This window comes from Bos indicus x Bos taurus, chromosome 8 (genome assembly GCF_003369695.1).
Source record: "Bos indicus x Bos taurus breed Angus x Brahman F1 hybrid chromosome 8, Bos_hybrid_MaternalHap_v2.0, whole genome shotgun sequence".
Taxonomy (NCBI): Eukaryota; Metazoa; Chordata; class Mammalia; order Artiodactyla; family Bovidae; genus Bos; species Bos indicus x Bos taurus.
Genome location: NC_040083.1, coordinates 105,408,702 through 105,423,401, shown reverse-complemented (window position 1 = coordinate 105,423,401; position 14,700 = coordinate 105,408,702). Strand labels below are relative to the sequence as shown.

General features: G+C 47.0%; 1 protein-coding gene across 1 annotated transcript in view; it reads right to left on the bottom strand.

The window, feature by feature from the left end:
• The window catches only part of PAPPA (pappalysin 1), a 266,420-nt gene that overhangs the window by 209,431 nt on the left and 42,289 nt on the right, over window positions 1-14,700 (bottom strand). The window lies entirely within an intron of this gene.

Genomic DNA, 14,700 nt, shown 5'->3' with positions numbered 1-14,700 from the left:
TGTAAGAGAAAAAGAACCTTGGCTGTCATCATCATCCAAAAAAAAAGGTACTATTCAAATAGCAGGTACTCCCAGATTAACTGAGTCACACTGTGTGCCAGGCACCTGGCTAAGCACTTTATAAACATGACCTCATTGACTTCCCCCAATAATATTATACAGTAAGTGAGGTGATCACATTGTACAGACCAAAAAAAAAAAGTCCTCGTGAGTTTGAGAAACTTGAAGGTTTCTCAGCTTATAAACAATAGCAGCGTTCAGTTTAGAACCTTAATCTAAAGGCAACAACTGTCCCTAGGCGCTCTGCTATATTGACTGATGACATCATATGGACATAGAGCGAGAAGAGACCATGGAAGAGATAACACATATTCTAATCCTGCCTTCTTCTCTACTTCATTCACTATGGACCTTGGACCATTTATTAGGCAAACATAAGCTACACTAGGAGGCCTGCTTTGCATCTCTCTTCCCATCTTGCAAGGGAGTGTGGTCCAAAGTGATTATACGGGTTGCCCAGAGTTGCAGAACTGGGTTTCAAGGTCAAGTCTCTCTGGCTTGGAAACATATGTTCTTTTCACTGGGGCACTTTCTACCTCCCATAGATGATTCTGCATTCTGTAAGCCTTTATTACTTTGTCCATAAAACAGGCCAAGGTATATATCACATTGGAGGCAGCCATCATTGCAAAAACCTAGACTATATACTGATGTCTTTGGAAAGTGGATTAATTCCACACACAATCATCATTAGGTCTTTAACACACCGAACAAACATGTCAGACAGAGAAAGAAATGGTCTTTGGAAAGAGACTGGCATATGCCAGGTGCTCAATAAATAAGAATACTTCCCTTGTGGAGTACGACTCTCTCTTCACAATAGGAGTTATAAAGTTTTTGGACCAGTCACAGAGTCAATGGATCACAGAGGGAGTTATCTTACCCCCCGTCATGCGTCTTTCAGGTGGCACTAGTGGTAAAGAACCCACCTGCAATGCAAGAGATGCAGGTTTGATCCCTGGGTCAGGAAGATACCCTGGAGAATGGGATGACTACCGACTCCAGTATCCTTGCCTGGAGAATACTAGAGCCTGGCGGGCTGCGGTCCATGGGGTCGCAAAGAGTTGGACACAACTGAAGCCAGTGAGCACACATGCGTGCATATTCCCTCTTGGGATACTTGAGAACAGCTAATAAGCATTTTTGGAGTGAAGTTAGAAATGAATCAATGAACAAAAACATATATAAATAAGCAAGCAGTCAGCCTGGTGTAGTAGGTGAGATAAAACCTGTGAATAATGATCTTTAGTGGTTCAGATGGTAAAGAGTCTGCCTGCAATTTGGGAGACCCAGGTTCAATCGGTGGGTTGGGAAGATCATCTGGAGAAGGGAATGGCACCCCATTTCAATATTCCTGCCTGGAGAATCTCATGAACAGAGGAGCCTGGCGGGCTACAGTCCATGGGTCACAAAGAGCTGGGGACGACTGAGAGACCAACAATGATCATTAATGTGTGCTGGGTCCTTCTCTGTGGTCCCTCACTCCATGGATAATCACCTTTAGTCTTCATTACACTGAGGAAGGTGGTATGGTTATCCCCATTTTCCAGATGAAGAAAAAGAGGTTCCCGTAACTTCAGACATTGCTTGGGTCACACAGCTAGCTGGAATCCCTTTTCCACCGTGCTGCCTCTCCAGGGTGGGGGAGGCGGTGGGGCTGGCACAGAGCCTGGCCAGCAAAACACTAATGATGCCACCTTTCTCTTTTCTTCCTGGGGTCACAGAAGAAGCTCCCCACATGTGAAGCAGTAAAGTCAGAGGGCCCCAGCGGGGCCTGTGGGACCCTGTCTTCCCCTTGAGCCCCATATGACTCTGCTCCCACCCCTGAATTTCCCACAGTGTGCCGTCGGCAACATCTGCCTCCCCCGTGCCCTCATGATGCATTATCCTCAGTGCCTTTACTCACGCTGCTCCTCTCAAGGACTCAGCTCCTCTGATGAACGAATCCAACGTCTGTGCCGGCATCACTCCTCCAGGAAGCCTTCCCCGATTGCCACCTCACCTCTCTCTCTTCTACCGTCTCTGTACCCCTCCACCTCGTATGAGCACGCACACTCACACCACTCCACATACTCCACTGGTCTGTATCTACCACTGTCTGTGGCTCCCTGGAGGCTGGGAATGTGCCTAATTCATCTCGGTTTATCACCCAGTTCCCAGCACAGGGCTTGACCGTTGGCAAGCATTCAGGAGATCTGGATGGAGGGGAATTACATTGGGAAAGAGAAAATCTAAAACGTTGAGGCCCCAGTCTCAGCTGCAGCTTTCTTCCTATAAGGCTTCAGCTTCCTTATCAATACACTGGGGTTAGGAACAGATGCCCAGTGCTTCATGGGGCACTTCTGTGGGTCACAAACCTGTGCCTCCACTCTGGGGGAAGAGAATACGTCTGAAACCTACAGTGCCCTCCCGGCTCCACGTGTGATCAAGAGCCCATGATTAGTCATGGGACCATAATTTTTCCAGCTTTTCAATTACCAAAAAAAAAAAAAGTTGCACATGTGTTGGAGATACAAGCAAGACCTGGAGAGGTCACACCTGTGTCTAGGCTGAGCTGACCAGTAATTCCAAGGACAGAAGCTGAGATATTGACCCCAAATCTCACTGCTATACCTCTGCTCCCCTCAGCTTCTGAGCCGAGAAGCCTTGTGAGGAGTTTGAACGAGTCTTCTCTGTGATCCGAGTAGAAATGAGGAAGGTTAAGGACAACACATCGTAAATTCTTGCTGCATGCCAGCCCGTCCTAGCTATACCTGCTGTCTCACCTCTGTGCACAATCTGAAGCCACGGGGCAGAGCATGGAAGATGACCTGTTCTCAAGCCAAAGTCCTGGGTTTGAATCCAGCTCTTCCCCTGGATGTTTGGGTCCCCCTGGGTTATTTACTTAACTTCCTGTGTCCCCGTCTCTTTATACAGAAGATAAACATGCGAACAGTATCCACCTCGTTGAGTTGGTCTGAGGATTTGGGACATTAATAAAGGAAGTTTCTGGCACGCAGAAACCCTGGGTAAATGTTTAGCCATTTCCAGTATTCATCCTGGTCCTACAGATGAAGGAACAGGGGTTCAGAGATCATATAAATACTGACAAGGTCAAGTCCAAATCTCGACATGTTCAACTCTTCCTTCCACTTCACCCTCAATCCTGAGCCCTCTCAGGACCACAGGGAAAGGAAACACCAAGTGGGAGCGGAGTGAAAACACCAAGACGCCGAGGCTTCCCTGGGTCGGCCCTTCCCACGCAATTTATTATTTTCTAATTGATTTGCCCATTTCCACCTACCACTCTCTGGTGCAGAGAACACACATATTATTAGAGAAAGTCACCTCTTTGTCCCATGGCTCCAGGCTGAGAAAGCTTCAGGAGAGGAAGAGGGGGCGGGGCAGGGGCAGGGAGATGTTTTAATTGGTTGTTTATTCTGATGTAATTGCAGAAACCAATCTTTTCGGTGGGTGACATGCATCCTGGCTCAAGGAAGATATGTGGGATATTAAATAAATAGACTCCCTTGCTTGTGTATATATATATATTTTTTGTTTGTTTGTTTTGTTTTGTTTTTTGGTTTTTGTTTTTCACACTTTGAGAAGCTCCTGTTTCCCTAAAGAGATGGCCCCTTTCCTCTCCAGTTATTTCCTGGAGAAATAAATATTTCCTCTCCACGCAAAGGAGAATAGTTCTGTGGCTAAAAGATTTTGTTCTGCTAGCTCAGGTCCTCCCGCCAGTTCAGAGCCAAGCTGGGTGTTTCCCAAAAGTATCAGGGGAAAATCTTGGGGACAGGAGTCCATGTATTTAACTTCCTCCTCCATCTCTTTAAGCTCTGCTGGACTTTCCTGGTGGCACAGTGGGTAAGACTGCACCTGTCAGAGCCGGGGACACGGGTTTGATCCCTGGTCCGGGAAGATTCCATATGCCTCGGGGCAACTAGGCCCAGGTGCCACAACCACTGAGCCTGCACTCCAGGGCCCGCGAGCCGCGACTGCTGAAGCCCACACACCTGGAGCCTGGGCCCTGCAGCTAGAGAAGCCATCGTTATGAGAAGGCTCCCCCCGCCCCGCCGCCAACCAAGGGTAGCCCCCATTTGCCACAACTAGAGAAAGCCCACACATAGCAACAAAGACCATGCATTACCAAAAACAGTTAATTTTTAAGAAAAGGTTTGCTAAAAAAGAAAGAAAGAAAGAAAGAAAAGGTTTGCTTATTCCCTTTGCAGATGGATGGAAGAGAGAGCACAGGAGGTCACACTGAGAAGGACCATTCAGAGTTGACGGAGATGGATGCTAAGAAGAGGAAAAGGGTTTGCTGAGGGCCACTTGCTCTCCGTTTTGTTACCATGGGGAGGTTGGTCCCCTGTGGACGCTCTAAATTGGCCAAATTTCTTTAAAAAAAGCAATTACCTCCCTGCAATTCATCTAAATCCCAAACTGTGTGTTTATTAATTTATGTGCAGGTTCTACTTGGCTGGACAGTAGATCCGGATCCACAGGCAAGTTGCTTCGCTTCTCTGAGTCTCAGCTAGCTCATGGGGCTACCAGAGGGCTGGACTGAGCCAGCTAAGCACCATTCTGGCACAGACCTCCCCCACCACCCTGCATTTTCTGGTCTCCTATTATTTCTCTTATCTCCTCCTAGTGGGAAAACCACCTCCAGGCCACTCTCTGGTCTCAGCCTGCAGTGTCTCCTGCCTACCACCCACTCTTCTTCTTCCCCCTACAACCTCCCACCTGTGTTCTTACAATTTCCTCATCCCAAGAACCTCTGGGCTTGCCCAGTGATGCCCGCTCCTGAAGCACGTCCGTCAGTCTCTCTTCTCTGCCTTACAAGCTCCCTGAATCTCAGCCTTTAAATTCTTTCCCTCCCTGCTAGGCTCAGTTTACATGCAGTGCATGCCACGTGTCTGCTCCTGACCACTCTCCCCTGTGAGGTGGGGCAGTGATGTCCACCCATCAGGGCTGTCAGCAGGACTAGAGGCAGAAGAAAGTGTTCTCCCACAGTGCCTGGTTCCTTCGAAGGCACTCATTGATTAGCCGAGGCTATTTGTATTGCATTATTACTATATTAATTACAAGGACAATTATTAGCAACACCAAAATCAACAGTATCAACCTCTAGCTGAAAATGATTTCACCCTCCTCAGAGGCTCCTAATTTTGATTCCAGTTTCTATTATCCTGCTCGATTATCGTCGCTGTACTTTCCATCAGTCTGCAATAAGCTTCAAACTTATAAGCCGTGTCTTTATCCTCTCTTTATCGCCTACACCTTTCCTTCAAGATACGAGCTCTCTCTGGTTGGCAACTTTTGAGCACCTCTCTTGTAAGCTTCCCAGATGGTGCAGTGGTAAAGAATCTGCCTGCCAACACAAGAAATGCAAAAGACGCAGGTTCCATCCCTGGGTCGAGAAGGTCTCCTGGAGGAGGAAATGGCTACTCGCTCCAGTATTCTTGCCTGGAGAATTCCATGAACAGAGGAGCCTGGTGGGCTGCAGTCGATGGGGTTGCAAAGAGTCAGACAAGACTAAGTGCCTGAGCATACACATATTCACATACACTCGTAAACTGTGTAACTTCAAAACAGGATGAGGAAGTCCAGGGGTCAGGGAAGTGAAGTGAAGTGACTTGCCCAAGGTATCAAGTAAGGAGTGGAAGGCCTCTAGTCACTGGCCTATGTATGACAGCACTTTGGTACCAACAAACGAAGTCACCTCTCCCTTTGAGGCGGGAGGGGCATAGTTCCTTGCAAGGGGGCACAGTGTGGAGAGTTAAGCGTGGGGAGGATTGTAGCATCCACCCTCCATTTCAGCTGCACACCCCTGTGCAGAACCTGACTGCCTGGATTTCTGGCCCATTCCCACCATGCTCAGCTGTCTAGGTTGCAGCTCTGAGTCCCCATCTATTCAGTGAGCTTGTGAACTACCAGCATTTTCCAAATCGAGGTCTATGGAAGGCTAAATCCACAAGAAGCAGCGGCATATTTAAAGGAAAAAAGAATTTCCAAGTCAGATGGTTTTAGGACATGCTCTGTTAAACAAGGTTCAATAAATATATTTTTTTAATTGCAAGAATTTTCAGAGCCTTTAATATACAAAATGGGAGTAAGACAGAGCGTATGAAGTATTCCCAAACACATTTGACCATAATCCTTTTTCTCCCGCCCCACGGCTGCCCTTGCCAAAAATCAAATAACAGCACAACCAACCGAGCTTGGGAAATGCTGGGCTCAGTTGGAAAGTCCCTTCTCACTCAGATCCTCTCCCGACTGCCTGTCAAGAGAGGTGTCTTGGTGTCTCTTTTCTCCCTGTGCAGCCTTGTACCTGGCTCCTCCTGTGAGGGCTGTGAGTCCCCTGGAATGTCAGTTTCAGAACGGGGCCTGGCCAAGGCGTTCTCATGGCTTTTACCCTTCTGCCAGAACTACATTTCAAAGCCATGAGAGCAGTCCTGGAGGGAGATCAAAGCTCTCTCAACTCAACTGTCATTAGAATATTTTCTTTATGCATCTCACTCGCTCGTGAGTGCCAACAACATATTTCCTAAATGCACTGGCCTGAGATGGTACAACTCGGTAATAATCTCAATGAGAGGGCTGTCAGGGCCTGTTTTATTGAATGAGAAGCAAAAGGGAACTTCGTTCAAAATGCAGAACAACAACAACAACAGTCTCTCCAATGGAGTCATGAAAGCATCAAGTTTTTCTAACTCTAGACCGTAAGGCACTAGCTTCCCTATTTTCAAGACGGTGAGAGACAAGGTACAATGAGCTCAGGTCAAGACTGTGTCTCTATTACCACTCAAAGCAAATGGACTCCCCACAGCAGAAGTGATGGCTGAGCTCTTTGAGGATTGCCAAGCCAAAGTCCCGCTCCCTGGACCCTTGATGGGCACAGGCAGGTTATGGGAATGGTGCTGCCCACCTGTAAATACTGTCTATTTGAAGAGGGTTTGTCTGAGCTGCTCCTGGCTGAGAATGGGCTATTTCCAAGCTAGAGGCTCTTTCAAAGTAAGGGGAAGCACAGTAGAGTGCTACAGAAAAACTCTTCTGTTTTTAAAAGTGAAATTTGTTTAACTATGACAGCATAATGTTTACCCACTCAATGGACACAAACTTGAGCAAACTCTGGGAGCTAGTGAAGGCCAGGGAAGACTGGCATCCTGTAGTCCATGGGGTCGCAAAGAATCGGACACAACTTAGCGACTGAACGACAACAACGTTTAAATAGAATACCTTAGATCCTTATCCTCCTGTAGCCCATGTAGAGAACAGTCTCACACAGTAAACTCTGTTAACTACATGATTAAATGTTCTCCGATGGATTTCTAGATGGAAATGTTCTGGACTTAAGTCTATTCTTCACGCAATGATATGACAGCGGAGCGTACGTATGTCAAAGTCACACATACGTATTCACTATTTGCTTTTTGTACTCACTATTTTCTTCTGGCATTATACACCAAGACCTACCTAACTACTGTCATCCCTGGCCTTATTTTTCTTTTGGAAAAAAAAAAATAGCCATATTTTAAGACAGAGATAGAATAGGGTTCAAATCCTCCGTCTTCTACCAAGTGACCCTGTGACCTTGGAGAAGGGACTCAATCTCTCTGAACCTCAATTTCCCTATCTGTAAAATGGGGATTTTAATATTCAACCTAGAAATGGGAATATAAAAATCCAAAGTGGTAATACACAAGAAAGTCCCTAAAAGACTGCTCAACTCATGAAAAGGCCCTAAGATGCGCAATTTTATTTAACTAGCTCATGGAGCTAGGGGCTTCCTTGCTAGTTCAGTGTTAAAGCATCTGCCTGCCATGCAGGAGACTGCCTACAAGGCAGGAGCCACGGGTTCAATCCCTTGGTCAGGAAGATCCCCTGGAGAAGGAACCCACTCCAGTATTCTTGCCTGGGAAATCCCATGAACAGAGGAGTCTGGCAGGCTATAGTCCATGGGATCTCAAGAACTAGACACAACTTAGGAATTACACCACCACCATCACTACGGAACTAGAGGAAACTGGTCTTGGATCCAATGTTTATCGTGTCTCCTTTCCATCAGTGTGCCCTGGTTTCATCACTGGACCAATGTGTTTATCTTCCTCATAGGCAGCTGCCCCATTTCTACAACTCACAGAAAAAGTCCTATAACATCGCCCATTTCCAAATTCTGATTGCAGCCTGTCATTCCCATGGAAGATCTCAAGTCCGTGAGGCACTCCTCCACTTTCAGAACACACCAGACCATTTGAAAGTGATTATCAAATATAAAGATCAAAGCCACTCAATGCAAGTCATTAAAACAAGATAAACCTCAGAATGTTTATTGCATCCATATCCTTGTTCCAAATAACAAGCTTTCTCCAAACTGTGACCAGTTCTAAAACCTGGATGTTGTACTTTTACCCCAAGGGGCCTAATGATCTGGACTTTATTCTCCTCCTCAGTTTCATTGTCAGAAATGCCTAAATCTGTTCCTCTTGTGTGTAAGAAGAGGTAAAGAAAAAACACTTGAAGAGTTGACTTAAATTCTCAGAATCCTGAATGATTGGTTTCAAAGATAATAACTCTTATATGGAAGCTTGACATACAATCTAAGAAAAATGGAACAGCAGCAATCAAAGATCAATTGAAAATTGATCATTTTTTCAATTCTTTTAGTGAATGAGTCATTCTTTCATTATCTATCCTTTAGCCTCTCTCCCTTCCGGTCTGCCTGCTTTCATTCTTTACTTCTTAACTTCCTTTCTCCTTGTATATGATTCATTTTTTTTCCTCTTTCATTCTTCAATGCTTATTGAGATTATATCATATACTATACTTTAAGCTAGAAGTTGGGCATAAAATATGAATGAGAAACACTTTTCTCTATCAAAGAGCTAGCAGTTTTATGAACGAAGCAGGACAAATTATCAGATGATCACAACACGATGTGATAATACTAATAAAACCTACCATTTGGGGGAGTTTACTATTATACACACTGACACTGCTTAAGTCCTTTTTTAAATTGTCTCTTTGAAGCTTTACAAAAACCTTATGTGTTAAGTATGAGTATTCCCATACTTGCAGGGGAAGAAACCAGGGTTCAGTGGGGGGGACAGCACTTTCCCAAGATCCTCCTTTGCACTCATAGGATGTAAGTCACACAATACAATCTCTAGTGGATCCCACACTTTAACCATTGGTCTCTTACCTGTGCCTCTGATATGTGTTATGACAGAGCGAGTGCTGAATGTGATGGAAGCACAGAAGGATGGCATTTACCCAGGTGAAGGCAGGGGGAGATACCATTGTGGTTTTCACAGGAAGAGTACAGCTTGGACCAAGTGTGGGAGACAGAGCAAAAGGGGCCTGGAAACACATAAGAAGAAGGGGATACAACAAGTCCTCGGTCTCAAATCTGGGACCACGGGAGTAATTTTACAAGAGGCAGCTGGAGGGGTCAGCAGTGGCCACATCAGGAAGGGCCTTGTACACCAGGCTGTGGAGGATGGGCAATGTTCTGCAAGCTTTAAGCAGACCCTGGCAGACTTTTATGGAAGAGAACAAAACAATCTGGTTCATGTTTTCCAAAGAGCCTTCTGGAGGAATGTGGAAGATGGACTGGAAGAGGGATGAAAGTAAAGGCATCGGCGGTGGCTTGCAGACACGGGGATGTGAGCATGTTGTCTGCTGCTGCTGCTGCTAAGTCACTTCAGTCGTGTCCGGCTTTGTGCGACCCCATAGATGGCAGCCCACCAGGCTCTCCCGTCCCTGGGATTCTCCAGGCAAGAACACTGGAGTGGGTTGCCATTTCCTTCTCCAATGCATGAAAGTGAAAAGTGAAAGTGAAGTCGCTCAGTCGTGTCCGACCCTCAGCGACCCCATGGACTGCAGCCCACCAGGCTCCTCTGTCCATGGGATTTTCCAGGCAAGAGTACTGGAGTGGGGTGCCATTGCCTTCTCCGGTGAGCATGTCTAAGGAGAGGTATTTACGCTCAAGGGTCATTTGATGTTTGGTGGGGTCAGGAGCGAGAGCAGGTGAAATGATGGGTCTGGGTTCTGATGAGGTCTGCTGGAGCGTTGCTCTTTTATGATTCTCAGATTCTATATATCAGCCGCCCACTCCCATCCCCCATTGCCGCCCTAAACTCTAGGTCCACCAGTTCTGTTTTTCTGGGGCTGTCAATACACGTGGAAGGTCAAGGTCCACCCCCAGGAAAATCACAGGCCTGCAGAATAGGATCCTAGTGAAACCAGGAGACGGGTGGGATTGAGAATTGTGAGGATATGGACAGGAGGAGAGGAGGGTGCTGATTCAGAAAGGCAGAGAGGATCAATGGACAGGTTCGCAGGTCTCTGGATTGTCTTAAAAATTGACGTGAAAGTAGCAATCTCTCATTCTGACAAATAAATACAGTATTCAAAAGGTGAGACTCCCATACACGCTGTCCCTCATATCACAAAATAATGGGTACTGATGTAGGACTCTAAAGGAAGGAATAAAATAATCTCAGAATAAAGGACACCAATTTAAAAGGAATACCTTTTATCAAGAACTACTCAGCTCCTATTTTTCTCATTTCTCACTCTGAAAAAGGCTTCTAGAGACTTGTGGAATGGAAAGCAGAGTGTCAGACACCTGGTTCCTGGCAAGCTCAGCTCCATTCACTTGGTTAATGTGCCCCATCCTTCCAGACCCAGCCTAGAAGCGACTCTGACCCCTGATGAGTCAGGTACCCACCCTTGCTTCCCTCAGCACCTTGGACTTCGCCACAGCAGTACTTCTCCAACTAGCTACTTATTTACCTGCAGGAAATTCCATGAGGGCAGAATCACACCTATCTTGTGAAATGCTCTTTGTAACCCCAACACCTCACACAGTGCTTACACATAGTAAGGATGCCCCCCTGCCCGCCCCCCCCACACACATGAACAAACCATCACTCTCCTAACATCTTCTCCTGGGGTTCTACAATCTCTGCTTTGATAGCCCCAGGGACTCCGAGCTTACTGATTTTCAGGGAAGCCATGAAACTGGAAGAATCCCCTGATCTGTAAGGAAGACCAACAGTTGAACTGTGATGGTGTGTTCGAAAGTAGGAGGACGGTGATATGGTGATTGCACATTGAATCACTGCTCTCACAACAGTAACACACAGTTCCAGGGCTCTCAGCTATCTCTCTCCAACCCCTCACTTTCTTCTCAGAGGATCAAAACCATGATTGATAAATAATACAACTGACCACGCTGAGAAGGATATACACCGCTCACCGACAGCCCTGTGGTTGGTCTTACACTTGATGTTCAGTTAAATAAAGACCAATTGCCTCTATGTTGTAAGCTGTAGCAGCCATAGAAGTCTAAGGACAGGTGGCAATCTCATTAGACTGTCATTTCACTCTAATTTTTAACCATTTAAAATTTAAATGATGTGAAGATTGACCCCACACATTCATAGTTGGGCAGATCTGAGCAAGAATTACAACATTACCTTCAATGTGAGTCAATATGGCAGCTTCTGGGTGTTAGTCTGGGCCCACACACATCACCTTGTTGTCGTCGTTCAGTCACTCAGTCGTGTCCAACTCTTTGTGACCCCATGGACTGCAGCATGCCAGGCTTCCCTGTCCTTCACCATATCCTGGAGTCTGCTCAAACTCATGTCTGTTGATTGAGTCAGTGAGGCCATCCAACCATCTCATCCTCTGTTGCCCCCTTCTTCTCCTGCCCTTAATCTTTCCCAGTATCAGCTGAAGCTGAATGGTTCTATGAAGACCTACAAGACCTTCTAGAACACCACCAAAAAAGATGTCCTTTCTATCATAGGGGAGTGGAATGCAAAAGTAGAAAGTCAAGAGGTACCTGGAGTAACAGGCAAGTTTGACTTTGGAGTACAAAATGAAGCAGGGGGAAGGTTAACAGAGATTTTTTTGCCAAGAGAACACATCAGTCATAGCAAACCCCTCTTCCAACAATACAAGAGACAGATCACCTAACCTTAGGCAAATCATAGACACATCTAAAGTGCTACCCAGTCATTCTAGTAGATGAGTGTGTCATCTCTCAGAGATCCATACCATCTCTGCATGATCCTGCATAAGCCTAGTTAGTAACTTCCACAAACTTGGGTCTCTTGAGGGATTTAAAAAAAAGAGACAGCTCTCCAAGGGTCATGTGAAAGTCAGGGTTCAAATATGGGGAAATAATGCTGGAAAGTATGACACTCTATGTCAGGCTGTCGAAAGAAGAATTAAATTCAAACTGATTTTTGGAAAGAGGATGCCACGTTCGGGGCCTGAGGGAAAAGAGAAGAGCAGAGGTGCAGACTGCCCAAGGTGGGGCTCTTTCCTGAGGCTTCTACTGGGACCGGGGTGACAGTGGGAGGGCTTTTTTTCCAACTTGTCACAGAGTATAATTGTTCCTTCATTGCTGCTCTCTACGTGTCCTGCTCAATTAGACATGGGGCCTGGCAGATCCTTTGAAGGTAGGGACTGTCTCTCATTTCCCTGAATGTCCCCAGCGTCAAGGGTTTGTACTTTCCAATAGTCAGCGCCTCTCCCCTTCCTTTTTTTTTTTTTCCCTCTAGCCCCAGTCCCCACAAGCCTGGACTATAATGCCTGAGCATGCAACAGTTCTCCGAGCTCGTCTGTCCCAGTCCTCCCATTTCACAGAGGCAGAATTTGAAGTCAGAGAAGTGACTTATTCCGTTCTGGCTTTGAAGTCACTTGGAAGGATCTGGTCACTTCCTTCCACATGCTCTGCCAATCCATAGGCAAACTCCCTCATGTCTGCCTTCCCCCGACTCTGGAAGATTCTGAGACACTCCAGGCTTTGGTGGAGTGACAGTCACCACTGCCCTCGGTGGCCATCAACATGGGTCAGTAGTGAGACGCCAAGCTCAAGTATGAGAGCTGTGGCTGGCTGTCTGAGCTCCAAAAAGGCCGGAATCAACAAACATCACAAGCTTGAAACGGAGGACACGAACCCCCTCACTTTCAATCCATCATCACCAGACCCACAAAACGACATAGACTCTGGGAAACAGGGAGAAAGAGAAGCAGAGAGGGATGGAGAAAAAGAAAACAGCCCTCCATAAATATGAAGAAACAGGAGCCTCTTCAATGGCTACAGACAAACCCGTGAGCTACATGCTGCTGTCCACACAGTGGTTTTGTGTCTGCAGAAGGTGAGAGTGGAGGTGGGGGGGTTCCCTCTCAGGAGGTGGAAAACTGGCCAGCTGCAAGCAGGCAGGTACAAGCTGGGCTGAAATCAATCAAGGGAAACGTGTTTCACGAAACCAAATGTACCGGTGTCTGTTCAGCCCTTCCTCACAGTCCGGCTGCTCCGTCTCCTAACCTGGAAGGGTGTCTGACTGAGCGCTGAGGCCGTCATGAGTGGTCAGTGTCACCCGTGGATGGAGGAAGGAGAATGAGAGTGCTGACCGAGCCAGACACAGGGCGGAGAAAACCCAGCCACCTCCCACTGAGGCCCTCGAAAGGGCACCGTGTGCTCCATTTGTCTGTCCAGGGCCCTGGGAGTGGAAACATAGGTCTAGGAAAGGGGTGAGAGAGGGAGCAGCCCCCGCCTGGTGGGGCCTCCCCGGTGTGTCTTGGAGGAAAGGGTCCAACCTTCACCTGTAAACGCTCAGGTGGGTGTGCTGTGGCCAGATCCCCAGGCGCAGGTAGAAGGCCAGCTCCATCCTACCCTGCCCAGTGGGTCCTGAGGCCCTCGGGGGCACCGGCCTGGATCCCAGCCCCCTCCCTAGGATGCTCACAGGTGAATTTCTTGGTAGGATCCTGGAACCCCGACAGGCCTGTGTTTTTTGATGGGAATGCATACACTCCATGTGACCTGCTGCCTAACTCTTGCACAAATAAAAACATTAGCATTTCGTACATGCCAGGCTTTGGGAGTAAAGGAAATCTTTAAAAAATGGAATTGGCAGGTGTAAAAATCCAAGAGCCCTTGGTAGTACAGAGTGATTAGGTCACATCCAACTCCCAGTCCAGCTCGGAGGTTGTAGCAAGGGGGCTCAGGATCTGAGAGGGGCTAGGAATTTGGGCATGTGCATGTCAGAGGTCAGAAGGTTTCCCAGAGACAGAAAATTTCCAAACAACCATTGTTACTTTGAGCGGTCACTAAGTCCCAGGTGCTGTTTGAAAGGGTTGACCGGGTACACTTTTGTGACATCCTCTAAAACCACCCAACGTTACTTTCATTCCTGGTTTTACAGAGGAGAAAACTGAGTCTCTGATCATGGAAAAGACTAGTTCAAGGTCACAGAAATAGTAAGTGGCTTGATTCACATCCCCTCTGTGTCTGAAACTTGTGTTCTTCTTTATTTTCTGGACTGCCCGATCCCTCACTCTTCTGCACTGTCTTGAGCATCTTATTAACCACATCTTCAGGGACCACGAGCAATCCTTCTCCTGCTCTCTATCACCCCTCTAGTCTGCTCTCAAAGACCAAAGTCATGAGTGTTCGTGGGTCACAGACAGAACCTGTGAGTCAAGGTGGGCTTTGTTCAGAAGAAAAGCATGAGGAAATCTCAGACTGAATCAGAGGACGGCAGACCACGTGGATTAGGGGGCCTGGATGGGGTGTTCGCATATCTACACTCAGGCACACACGTGGGCTGGACATGGTCGAAAAGTCTAGGAGCTTCGACT